Genomic DNA, 13,720 nt, shown 5'->3' with positions numbered 1-13,720 from the left:
ACTACAGAATTAAATGAGGAGCTACTTCTGATATTTGTATAATGATAGGAACAGAAATATCTAGACCTGTAGACATAAAGTTGATGAAGACACTTGACATTAAATTTCAAACTTCAAGTAACACCTATAGACCAAGATTTTTCTGTAATTCCTAAGTCAGCCCTGATTCAAAGAAGTGACCGGGTTGGCATAGGCCAACTTTAGATATGAACAGGACCTAAAGGAGGCCCAGCAGAGACCCATAATCAGCTAGTTGATGAGGAGAAAGAACAAACACAGAATCAGAACAAAGGATTGTGTAGTCTTAAGGACAAAAGGGTTTGTCTGTCCATTATTGTGGAAAGGATCCATACTTCAGCTGAACCATCATATATTTTTTACTAACTGGCATATTATTCATTCTGTGGTATATTTCATTTCTCTTCACTGAATCTTTTAAAAAATCTTTTAAAAAATCTCTACTTATGTTCTCTTTCTTTTTTTTTATTTTTGTAATTTAAAAAATGTGGAACGATTCACAAATTTGCATGTCATCCTCACGCAGGGGCCATACTAATCTTCTCTCTGTTGTTCCAATTTTAGTGTACACGTTGCCAAAGCAAGCACTATGTTCCCTTTCATGTGTCTGAACTTGGTGGACACAAGAGAGCTGGCTTCTAAATTCTGTTGTTCAGAGTACATAAAAACAAATAAACAGCTTCCCCAGACAACTGTTTGCATGTGCCACCTATTATTTACCCAAGGGTGAGACCTATTTTGTGAAGAAGAAAAGAAGTTCTGCTCTGGAAACTGTTCAGTGAAGCTTTTGTTTTATATTGCTGGTTAGGGAGGAATACAGGGGTGAGGTTTCCATAAAATTGGCATTGTCAACTGCCCAAGGCACAACTTGTGGTAGCTTGAGAGCTAGTCACTGTTTTAAATTCCTGAAAAAGCCAGATGTGGTGGCATACACCTGTAGTCCCAGCTACTTGGGAAGCTGAGGTGGGAGGATGGCTTGAGCCCAGGAGTTCTGTGCTACAGCAATCGGATGTTCACACTAAGTTCAGCATCAGTATGGTGACCTCCTGGAAGCAAGAGACCCAACAGGTTGCCCAAGGAGGGCAAAAATGGAGCAAAAATGGAGCAAAAATGGAGCAGGCCAAAACTCCAGTGCTGATCAGTAGTGGGATCACACCTGTGAACAGCCATTGCATTCCAACCTGGACAAAATGGTATCTTATTAAAAAAAAAAATCCTGGAAAAAATAAACCCTGAAAATTGTGGGACCATTTCCAATTTTTTTCTCTGCTTCCCTGAGTTATTGGTGCAAAAGAAATTGCAGTTTTTGCCATTAAAAGTAATGACAAAAACCGCAACTACTTTTGCATCAACCTAATAATACGGGTCCGAGGAGGAAACCAAAGATTAATGCCTCAAATAAAGCAAAAGTCCAGTCATATAACTGCCCTTCTTAGACTACTTGGGCTGCTATAACAAAATACCAGAAACTGGGTAGCTTTAAAACAACAGAAATTTATTGCTCACCATTCTGAAGACTGGGAAGTGCAAAATCAAGGCAGATTTGCTGTCTGGTGATGGCCTGCTTTCTGGGTTATAGAGGGCACCTTCTTGCTGTGTCCTCACAGCAAGATGGAAGGGGTAAGGGTCTCTCTGGGGTCTCTTTTATAAGGACACTAATCCCATTCATGAGGGCTCCCTCCTCATTACCTAATCACTTCCTAAAGTCCCCGTCTCGTAATAGCATCACCTTAGGGGTTAGGATTTTAACATGAATTTTGGAGGGACACAAACATTCAGATGATAGCACTGCCCAAATGCTAAATGCAAAGTCATTGTTGTTCAATATGTTATTTAAAGGCTGTGCATTATTGCATTATCTTCCACTTGTCCTCTTTCCTTCTGTAATTTGTCCATATTAGCCTGCTGTATCTTCTGGCGGTTCTCCCCTCCCTTCTGTCTGGGTTTCATTCCCTAACAAGGGCTCTGTGCCTGTCTCCCTGCCCAAATTGTAACTACCACCTTAGTCTTGCCCAGTGGCAGTATCTTCACCCATAGATTTAACTGAGGCAAAACTATTACCTGTTAAACAACTTTAGCTCTGCAGCATAAACACCCAAGTTAAGAAAAAATTACTAGTACACAAGTCATACATAGTGTTGGAGAATACTAGTTCTAAACATCTGACTTAAGAAAAAATGACTAGGAGACAAGTCACACGTAGTGTTGCAGAATACTAGTCCTACAAGATATAAACAGATAAGGCAGATGAGGTCCAAGCCCATTTCTCTATGGGGAGATGTCTTCCACTTAATATAACTGAATACATTACAAAAGAAAGAAAGAAAAGAAGTAAAGGAAGAAAGAAAGAAAAGAAAGAAAAAATTCCAATAAATCCACACTCAGAAAAAAGGATGCAAACTGGTATGGACAGAACAATTAGGAAAACAACGATAAATTTCACTTTACATGTGCTAGACAAAGGAGTTAATATCATGAAAACCTAACCATAACAAAATATTTTGCTGAACAGTATTTGGTCCTATATTAAGAAATCAATGTCCATAGACACAAGTTTAAGTTTAAAGAAGCTAAAAACTTAAGATGGCTAGATTAAAGATGTCTTTCATTTTCTTCTCTATAAGTTTATGCATTTTTCAAATTATTTGGAAAGAACTTTTGGAATTGAAAAAAGTTTAAAAACTGAAAATTCTTTTATATATTTTTCCTGTTGAATTATTATTCTGTTTATGGAATAGGAACATGATATCCCCAAGCTGCTGTTGATGTCATCCAGTCGTAGCTAACTATGTGCTTAAATAATAATTGAAGTGAGGATGAGAAATATATTTTACAGAAAGCGACAACAATATTATGCCTTTATACTTTGTCAATATGATCCCAAATGTGAAGATATTTGAAAATATTTGTTACTGATTTTTTTTTCTTTTCATCTAGATTAACGACACTACAGAGCTATCTATATTTTGATAGTCATCAAACTTTTTAAAATGTCAGTATCATTGTACGTGTTCTCCATTCTCTACACCAGGATTTTTCAACCTTGGAACTATTAACACTTTGGGCCAATTTTCTGTTGTAGGGTGCTGTCCTCTGTAGTGCAGGATGTTTAGCAGCATTCCTAGTCTCTACCCAGTAGATAAGAGTTGTGATGACTAAAAATGTCTCCAGACATTGCCAAATGTCCCCTGGGGGGACAAAATTGTCCCTGGTTGAGAAACACTGCTGTATAGTGAGTTATTACTATCCAAATATTTTGATTATCTGTTTAACCATTACGTATTACCCTGGCCGCATTAATCATGCCATGATTCACATTGATAACAATGATTAAAGAAATTATAGATTTACTATGGTGCTCAGGCACTTACCATTAGGCTATTAGACAAAGTCTGGGAATATAAGGGGAAAAATTCCCATAATTACAAAAAATAAAAGATTAGATGAAAAGAGCAAAGGTGTTGGCTGTACGCTAGGATCAAACGACATTCATTTGTTGAAGTAGCCTGAGTGACTCAAAGACATACAGCAGCTATTATTCACTTAGCCACAACACAGCAAATATTAACACATATTTTGAAAAGGAGAGATGTTGCTTCATGTGACAATACTGATAATATTTAAGAAGAGATGTTAGTGACTCATCATACACTCAGGCAGCCATGATTTTTCCCCTTAAATGTCACTAATAATTTTTCTTCCTGCCTTTTTTATTTAGGCACATGTTCAGTGGCACCCACAATCAAAATTCTATTACAAAACACAGTATCGAATGTCTTACTTTTATTTTATTTAAATAAATATTGAAAATGATCAGAGTGAATAACATAATAAGTATAATTTGTATCACCATTCTTCTAGATTGTAGTGATTTTTATTTCATCACTGTGAATGGTGGATGGTCTTTTGTCTCTTCTAAATGTCCCATTCCTCATGGGATAATTTAAAATGACCCATAAGCAAAGTTAAGTTTCAAGAGGATTTTTTTTTTCAAATAGACAGCCTTGCCTTGTACTATTATCCTCCAATTTCCTTTTTTACATTTTCAAAAATAATATGTGAGTTTTAAAACTTGTTTAATTTAAAATGACTCTTTTTAAAAAAGAAAACACTGTAGTGGGATGCCGGGATTGCATTCATCCCAGCATGCCCCACCACTGTTCTTTGGATGGCAATCACAGGACCCAGACATCAAGCTGTGGAAGAGATTCTTCCAAGCAACAGCATCTGGCTCTTTGGCAAACTGAACAGGCAGTTGCCCTGGTGGCTTTGGAGTTGCCTCTGGGTCTGTCACAGGGTAAGGCTGCTGATGGAGTGTCTGGATTCTCATCTCCTTTTCATTTCGCTGTCTTTCACATATACATTTTGGGCATTAAGAGACCCACTCTCTTCAAGGCAAATACTGCCCTCCTTAAGCCTAATGAACTTTTACATAAACCCTGTTGTACTTCCATAAGTATCCCTTTCCATTGCCCACGTCTCTTACAGAAGTGTAAAAATAGGCAAGCATTCTGGCATCAGCAACACTAGCATTCTATTTCACACCCCACCTACAGAGAGAATCAGAAATTAAATGCTCTATTCTCCGTCCTGAATATTTTAAGCTTGTATTTTCACCTTCTTTACTCATAATAGATCTTTTTGCCAGTTAAATTTAATAAATTCATATTTATAATACGAGTAGCTACCTAGTCTCATAAAAACTTTTTTTCATTCTTAGGATCACATAATCTAAGCTGGTAAGGTGGTATAAAGACCATAGGAGCTTAGTACGAAGAATTTATGGCACTTTAAAATCATAAGTGCAGTCCTTGGAACAAACAAACACCTTGAATACCAGAATCAGCAGCTCCAGAACAAAGGGGCTCTCATATCCTCTTAGCTGTGAAGGAAATTAAAAAGACCAAATTTGAAAAATAAAGAATGAGTTTTTAGAGGTTTGGGGATTAAAAAAAAAAACAAAACCCTCAGCCTTCTGAATAATTTGCATGAAAAGTATTAATATGGCTTCTCTACAGACCACAGGCTATGCACAGGCACCATGACCCACAATTCATACCCAGAAGGTAAAGTACTATTGGTGAGGATGTGTCTCAAAGACTCTAGTGTGTCCGAACACATACTAGATCAGTAGGACTGATTTGTAAGAGGTAGCATTTAATTCTTCCTGTGAGAATTCTTCAGAAAAAAAAGAAACCTTCATGCACTGGTCACCTCATGGAGACTCAGTTTTAATCTGTTATTTGATCACCACATTCAATAACTCCATCGATAACCTATGAAAACTTTCATGGTAATGTCTGTGTTATGAATGGAAAGCAAATAAAATAGAGAGGGGGAGAATCTTTATAAGAAAGACTACGTTTGAGTGTAAGTTGTTACTAGAAAACTCCTAAATTCGAGGGGAAATTAAACCCTTTAATTTCTAGGACTGGCAAGTAGTTGAAGCTAAAATGGACAAAAATAAATAACAGTAACTACTTCTAGCCCAGAAAGGGGGTTTTAAAAAATAAATTGTATTTATAATTATTTGAATACTTTTTTTGCATTCTCTTTGAAATAAGATAAGAAGGTAATGATGGCATATATGCACATATAGTCTCTATCTTTTAGAGATGAACTAAAAGAATATAGAGTTAAATCTAAAGTTTGTTTTTATTCCTATCAAAAAAAAGTATTTTTTACTGAGGAGCACATAATCTAAACACATAATAAACCATACACTCAGCTGCCTTATGATTTTATTTTTTAGAAACAAATTAGATTTGAACATTAAGAGTCATATACTTTTGTCAGTTCATGCAAACAACTCATGCAGCTTTCCTTAGGAACACTGCTGTGGATGAGCAATAAAAGTCCTTACACCCTAGAGCAATGGACAAATCTCTCCAGGCTTAATTTTCGGCCAAAAGAGAGCAATGAAAACTTTTAAATCAAATGTTTATTATAACTATTTGATTATTTGAAGTGAGAAAAATTCGAACCTCTAGACATAATCAATTCCTGACAATTGCCTACTACATAGTAGGTGTTCAGATATGCTGGTTGACTGCATACATGAATTAATGAATGAATGTGAGTTCATGTTACAAAAAACTTTCAAAAAAGTACTTATGCTCTGGAGATGTCCTTGATGGCTTGATAATCACAAATCTTTAGACAAATCAGAGGCTTCAGTAAATATTTTTGCATGTGAAAAATAAACAAATTTATCCGTCCCTCCATGTGTGCACAAATTGGGTAATAAACCAAATTGATTCAAATGTGCGATTGGATTTAAGAATATATGGTCTAACGTAAAATGTTGTTTGCTTTTACTGAAATGTTTTCATTAAGACTCTAGAGTTGACTGAAGTTATATCTACCCAATGCCAACTACCAGGATATTAAAAATATTTCTTGATGATAATGAAATTGTTTGGTTTCCCTCCAATTCCTTGGTGAATATCTCATGTAGAGAATGTCTTTTTGTTAGAGAAAGATTTCAACCACTTCAACCACTACTTCTGGTTTTCGGTTGAAACAGTAGGAAAAGGTCAGGGTAGACTTAATCCCATGATTCTGTTGATACTCGAGGTCTATATCCCATGCCTGTTTCTTCTGTGCTTATCTGATATATTTTGTCCATCAAATACAAGAGAGCATAATCAAAAGGGTTACTGCTTTTCCAGTAACCCAGAATACACTATCTCCACTTGGGGTGATCTGTGTGTCCCTTAAGTGATGGCTTTCATTGTCATATTTGGGAGCTAAGTATTGGAAGCAATGTTATCTTTCACTTTTTGCATGTTCATTAGTTGAACAAGCTGCCAGAAAACTGCCATTTAGGCTAAGAGTTACTGTCTCTGGTTGAACTAGCTTAAATGGTATTCAATAAATGATTAGGAATGTCATTATTGAGTGGCTATCCAAAGTCAGACACTTGCTAATAAAGATGCCTCCAAGCATCCATAGGTTAAATGCTAAGAAACAGATCCACAAATGAAAGCAAGTCTGTTTTTGCTCTTATGTTGTTGGGCAAGTAAGACATCTAGACTTCAAGCTATCCCTAGGAGACCTGGTGCCCTCCTTATTCCAGCCGACACACATGGCCTCACCAAAAGCAGAAACCACGGCTTGGTTGATAAATAGTAACTGAGTACTTCAATGTTTGCAATCTGAAAAAGGTATTTAAAAGGAACAGGTGAAACTCTAGATACATCATGCAAGGAGGCTTATCTAACATTGAAGCTGGAAAGGAGGCAAGAAGATTCCTAGACCACACCAAGTAGCTGATAGTTGGCTCTCACCAAAGGGAAGTTACAATGTTCTAGAGACTCACCTGCCCTAAGGGAGGGAGAGGAGGCACCTGGGGCTTCGTGGAAATCTCCAGGCCTGCTTGTCTTCAGAGCCTTGAAGAGGCTACCTAGCCCGTGGGCAAAATCACAGAAGTGGCAAGTCTACAGGAAATTTGTAGATAAATCGATGGAAGCAGGGAAGAAAGTGGGGTATGCTTGATTGAGGGACAACAGAGCTGGCCCCAGCATACTGAGGGCTGCAGAGGGAAGCGTGCATTTGTGGAAGGAGCTTTCCTGTGAGGCTATGCCTCAAGGAAGGAGAGTGTATTCAGTTGGCCCTTGGAGGACAGGGTCCTTCCTCCTCCACGAGGCTGGATGTGTGCAAGTGTCCGCAGGGCAGCCGCCAAAGTCTGACTACCTGCTCCTCTCTTTTCTTTCCTAGACACTTCCAACGGACTCAGACCCCAGCAATATCTTTCCCTGGCACTGCGCGTGGCTGATCAAAGCGAGAAGCTTTGCGAACTCCCCAGAGGGTGCACGCTTCCCATCTAACCTTTGGTGAAGGGAAGTGACGGCCTGGTCACGGTGCGCCTGTCAGCCTGCAGCCGCGCCCTGGCTCACACTGGGGCGGGTTGTGGGGGATACTGATGGGGGGCGCCCCTTTCCCAGGCTGTCTGAGCCTTGCTGGGAGACTGTGCTGGGGAAGAGGCAGGGGCAGAGCCAGTTCCAAGGGGTGTAGGACGCCAAGCAAGACGGGCCTACCCTTTCGCGAACATCGAAGCACTTCGTGGAGACCAAACAGAGTTTGCCCCTTCCCCAAGCTGTCACGGCCCCGCGGGTCTTGGGACTGCGGGGGCAAACCGCGTCCTCGAGTCCCGGCGCCCGGGAGGGCCGGCAGCCTCAAGGACCAGGCCCGGCACCAAGGGCTGCCACTCCTTCCGCGCCGAGGGCGGGATCCCGGGGGTCCCCCAGTCCCGCGCCGTCTCCCCTAGCTCGGCGCACTGGGTCCGAGGCGGCCGGTGTGAGGTCTCAGCTGGCCGCACCTCGTACAAGAAGGGAAAAGACCAGAGGCCGCAGACGTCTCCTCCCAGTCTGGAGGTGGGACGCACTAGGGTGTAGAAAGGTCGGGATGTCCCCCCACCCCAAACCCACACGCGCTTGCGAGCACACACGCAGACACAGAGACACGCGCGCGCGCACACGCACACGCACACACGTACGCTTTGCTCCCCTGGCCTGAGAGCTGGAGAGGGGGCGCTTTGGAAAACTTGGCTGATTCGCCGGATGACCATGTGCGCTCAAGACTGTACCCGCCAAACATAACCTTAATTTTACAAGATATTTTTCCCCATAACTTTTCTGCAAATGAGTCAGAACAGAACCCAGTTTCCGAGGCAGCCCAGTCTGGTTTGCTAAATTTCTCAAAATGTACCAGGTGGCTCTGAGCCTCCAAATCCTCCACCGCGCGGTGGCCGCGGCCGCCCTCACCCGGCTCCATGCGCGCAAACGGAAGGGCGCGAGGTTTGCGCGGAGAGCCAGGCAGCCCGGGCGCCTCCAGCGGGGCGGCGCAGCTCGAGACCCGGCGACCCGCCGGCAGGGGCGTCCAGTCCCGCGCCACACTTGCCAGAAAATAGCCCGCCTGACCACAGCCGGCCCTGGCGCTTGCACATTAAGAAACTCAAATTAAGAAGTGGGTGAATTGGGAAAGGAGGGAGCCGGGGGCGTTTGCACCGTGTATCTCAGGTATGAGCACTTTTCACTGACATTGATGCAACTGCATTAGAGTTAATGGCAGCAGCCTGCTTCTCATTATTAATTGTCTTTGTGTTTGGATAAAGTATGTAATCTTCTTCTCAACCACACCATTAAAATAGGTTGCCTTTTCAATTAAGAACTGTCGTGAGCACAGCAGTCAATTTTCCTAATGAAGATGCATTATATTTTCACTTTTTTTTAAATAATGGAAAATCCCAGTTTTTCATTAGACACGATTACAGAGAAATACAAGAGGGCTCCTCTAAAATTCATGCGGTCATGTAGTGCATTAAACGCCAGGCTTTTAAATAAATTGAAATTTCTGCAGATAAAAGAAAAGCATGGCTATCAAATATGTTGAAACACGCTTCATTCAGATTTTTAAAAGCAAACATGATAAGTTCGTTTTTCCAAATGAGCTTAACAGTTACAACAGTTTTTAAAAGTACAGTGACTGCCTGAAAATACATTATAAACTTTGGGGGGGGGGGGTCCCTTCTAGTTTACGGATGATTTGCAGATCTTAAACTAAGCGCTGAATGTTGGAAATGCACTATGCACATTTATATAATGTTCGGCCTTTGAACAAATATCTCGGATTAATCGTTCAGCAGCACAGACTGTCTGGACTGTGCACCTACAATTAGTTTTTATTTGTTTGTTTGTTTATTTCCTTTCTTCCTTGCTTTCATTTTCTTTTCTTTTCTCTTTTAAGACAAACTGAAAGCCAGTGACCCTGGTAGAACTGTTTAAAATTCTATGCCTTTGAGATAAGCAACTTTTCCGTTGTTGCAAAAAAATTAAAAATTGCAAAATTCTAATTTTGAAGTTTTAAAATTGGTCAGAAATATTCATTCCTGAATCCGAAAATGGAAAGTTTGCATTCATGCACAAAAATGAAAAAATATGTGTTATTTATTCTCTAATCTTGAGAATTTGGGAGCATGTAGTGAAAGGGATCTGTCAAGATTTATGTTTTCTTTGTTAATAAAAAATTAAGGTTGCTATCTTTTGCATATGAAATACTGTTTCAAACAAACAATTTCTGTCTTTTTCTTTCTCCATTCAATGTGAATACTCTCATAGGAGCCACATTAGGGAATACTGTTTGAGAGAAAAATAAGTCAAATTCTTCTAAGTAGAAAAAAAAAGTTCCCAACAACAGCCAGACTTTTTCTTTGTAAGGCAACATCAGTTGGTTTCTTGTAGACATGATCTTTTCCAGGTTTTAGGTGTTATGTCTTTTAAAAATTGAACTCTTTTTTTTTTTTTTTTTATCAACCAGTCTCTTAAAATGATCTGCAAAGAGTGGGAAATTAGATTTTCGATTAAAACCTTATCCCATCTCGAAGGATTACTTTATATTGATTCTTAAATATGGCTACAATTGATGGACTCTAATTAAAAATCCAAAGGAAAAGTCTGTCGTGCCCATATAAAAGAAGCTTTTCATATACGGGAAATAAAGCTTGTAAAAGGTTACAAATAAAAGATTAGAGATTTATCCAAACTAGTTTAAAGCTTCGCTGTGGTTTTCTTTTCTTCTTTTTTCCTTTCTTACAAAACCATTCCTGGGTCTTTTTTTCCCCAGTTTTAAATGAAGTTTGCAAACAGGCAAGATATTGGACTGTAATGGTTGTTTTATATCAGCTCTGTAAGCTCAAGGCTGCTGCCTGCAGTAGAATTGATTTCAAGGAAACTTCAGGACCAGGAGATGAAAATTATGTAAACTGACAGCTACCACCCTTCATCAATCCATCCACATTCCCGTCCATACCGTCCTAACACACACACACACACACACACACACACACAGACCCTGCCTCACACTTCTCTCTGTCTCACATCCACACTTGCCCTGCCTATCCCTCACCCTAACCTTGCTCTGCACACACCCTTGGTCACCACACTCTAAGGGACAGAGGCACAGCTCCCCGCTCACACTCCGCTCATAAATGTCTCACAGCCCCACATCTCGCACTTGTCACACAATCTTAATCCGTTTCATTCCGGAACAACATGGTCCTCTTTTCCTCTTTTTCGAATTTGGAGTTTGCCTCCCTACTCTTTTATCAAGACAGCCCAATCCTATCTTTGAAGTTGTTTCTTTCTCCCTTACCCTCTTTTTGAGGCAACTGCAGTGCAGGGAGTGAGAGACCCAAGCTTAATTTGTAAGTGATCTATTGCCTTATTTTTTCCCCTAAATTTTGTCTGCATTTCCAATCTTAAATCTTTGTTAAAAAAAATAAGGTTAATCTCCTCAAAGTTTATAATAAAGACATATCTAAAAACCTAATGAAAAAATGACTTCTTTCTAGGTATTATGGTGCTTCTACGGCAAAATGTAGTCCCTCACTGTCCACTGAATTGCTGAAAAGATTGGAAATTAATGTTCATATTTCTGAAGTCAGTGTTAAGGAAGTCTAACTGGCTCCTTTCCCCCAAGAGGCTGCGTTCTCACGGAATATGGGTTTTGTTCTTCTTTTTTAATTAGCCTGGAAGAATCCCGGGATGTCTTGTCTCCCCTCCCCCTCCCCTACTCCCCCCCACCAAAGTTAATAAACTTGGAGGAAAGTTTGGAATATTTTAAACTGGCCTGGCTTGTGCGGTGGAGAAATTGAGCCTAGTTAGTGCCAGGCATGAATCTTAATTTCAAAATATGAATATCAGACATATTCTAGAAACTGCACACAAGCTCTGACAAATAATTTGATTCCCTTCGTATTGGTTTTAATTTAGCTTCTGAATGCTTATATCTCATATGCATAGCAAAATAATTGTGCAAGTGGCAATTAAAAACCATCCACTTTTTAATAAAAATTATTTAAAAACACAAAGCATGCTACCATAAGTCATATTCATAGAAAAAAATGTTAAAGACACAGGACACAGAAAAAAAGTTAAACACAGAAATACAATGAACAGATACTAGGTAAATTGGAAGTTCAAGAACTTACTGAAAATCAAGAGTTAGACTTTTCATCCAAAGAGTCTTTTTCTCCCACCAAGCATCTAAGGTTTTCAGTAAAAGAGCCCAGCCCCCTTCCCCCAAAGCCAGTGGCTTTTGTCCTGACCTAGAATAGGGTTTGTGGGGACTGTACCTGAGCCGGGCTGTCTGCAATTTCCAAATTGACAAGAAGAGACTGGAAGATAAAGAGCATGTTCTTACAGGTGAAGAGCAATTTTGCAACTTTTCAAGGAGACACCCAGGAGAAAGCTTGCCTGCTACCAACTGCTGCAGAGTCTGGGCAGAATTCCTCTAGAAAGAAAAAGAAAGTCTTTCCCCCCCCGCCCCCCCCCCGTCTGCCTCTCTCTGTCTCTAGTTCTCTTTCTCCTCTCTGTCTCTCTCTCTCAGATCCAATCTTTTAAGAGCTTCAGCACATTGCTAAGCTAAAGGGAAATTCTCTTTGATAAAGCAGTGTTTCCAGCTTCTGGGTTTTAAAACCTAAATCTATATTCAAATCTGGCTGAAGGTGTGTTCTGGGATTTATGAAAGCCTCTTAAAGGGGTAAATTTACCAAACCGTGACAAAATCATCACAATCTTACTTTAGACATCTGAAGTGGATGAGAATTTTAAAGAGACCCTTGTTTATTTAACACTGTCCATTTCCAACTCGTAGTTTATTGGCCCTGTATTTCTGCGAAGTTATTAGACTAGAGGGCAAAGGAGAAGCGGGAGCTGTCTGCTGCCGGCCGCTGGAAGGGCAAAACCCTCTCACGCCCCACCATGCATAAATCTGCCCCTGTCGAATAGAACAGGGGGATTTTTAGGGAGATTCAGCTGCCCCCGCCATCTGGGAGGACATCGCAAACCTCTACACTGGGCTTGAAAGGTTTCCCTGGACACTGGACCCTACAGCAAATGGATCTCCCAGTCCAAAATGGTTTAGTTGGTTTAGCTCACAAGCGCATGTTCTGATAATTCTCCATCCCACCCCATGCCCCCTGTCCCCAAGGCCTTCCTCCGGCCTTCCCCTCTGCCAGATCCACAACGTCCATTTTTCTTTTTCGGCTCTTTTATGCTTTAAACATCATTGTGATCAAACTGGGGGAAATGTTGTCTTTTCTAGGGGTAGGAAGGAGACTCTGCTTCAGGCGATCGAGGTGGATTTGCCTTTCCTTCATCGAAAGCATCGTGACTCTGACCAAGCGCACCCAACCAGTGCCTCCGACAGCCAGCGCCACGAGGGCAATAACGCCTGGGGCATTGGTACCCCCTCCCCACAACCATCCCTATTAGTCTTCAGGGGCGGCCGCCAGGTGTTTCAGTACAGTGGGGGTGGGGTGAGAAAAAAGGTCGGTACTCACCCTCCCCCCCGCCCGGGCCCCTAGAAAGTCTTGACTCCTGGGAACGCGACAGCCAGCGGGTCTCCGGACTGGAGCTGCTGCAGAGGGCTGGGAAGGAGCTGGGCGGGCTCCGGGCCCCTCGGAGGCTCGAGGGGCCGCCAGGGCCCAAAGCTCTAGAGACACCTGTGACAGGGGCCGCTGCCGCGGAGTCCCCAGCCCCAGGCCGAGCCCGAGCCGGAGCCCAGCCCGGCTGCCGAGAGCTTGCTGCCTCGTGCGCACTCCCGTAATTCGTTAATTGCTGTAAATCCCAAGGACGGCCACATTTGATTACACATACAGTATAAGAACCGACAACAAAGCGACGAATTAATTACCAACTTC

At 41.3% G+C, this 13,720-nt stretch overlaps 1 non-coding gene across 1 annotated transcript; it reads right to left on the bottom strand.

Moving 5' to 3' along the window:
* Positions 1 to 499: 499 nt before the first annotated feature.
* Positions 500 to 604, bottom strand: LOC129013344 (U6 spliceosomal RNA). The gene has a single exon (XR_008493836.1). It is a non-coding gene; the product is annotated as a U6 spliceosomal RNA (small nuclear RNA).
* Between the last annotated feature and the right edge of the window lie 13,116 nt (positions 605 to 13,720).

This window comes from Pongo pygmaeus, chromosome 15 (assembly GCF_028885625.2).
Source record: "Pongo pygmaeus isolate AG05252 chromosome 15, NHGRI_mPonPyg2-v2.0_pri, whole genome shotgun sequence".
In the NCBI taxonomy this organism is placed as follows: Eukaryota; Metazoa; Chordata; class Mammalia; order Primates; family Hominidae; genus Pongo; species Pongo pygmaeus.
Note: the sequence above shows the minus strand (reverse complement) of the source record. Positions and strands in the feature narration are given on the sequence as shown.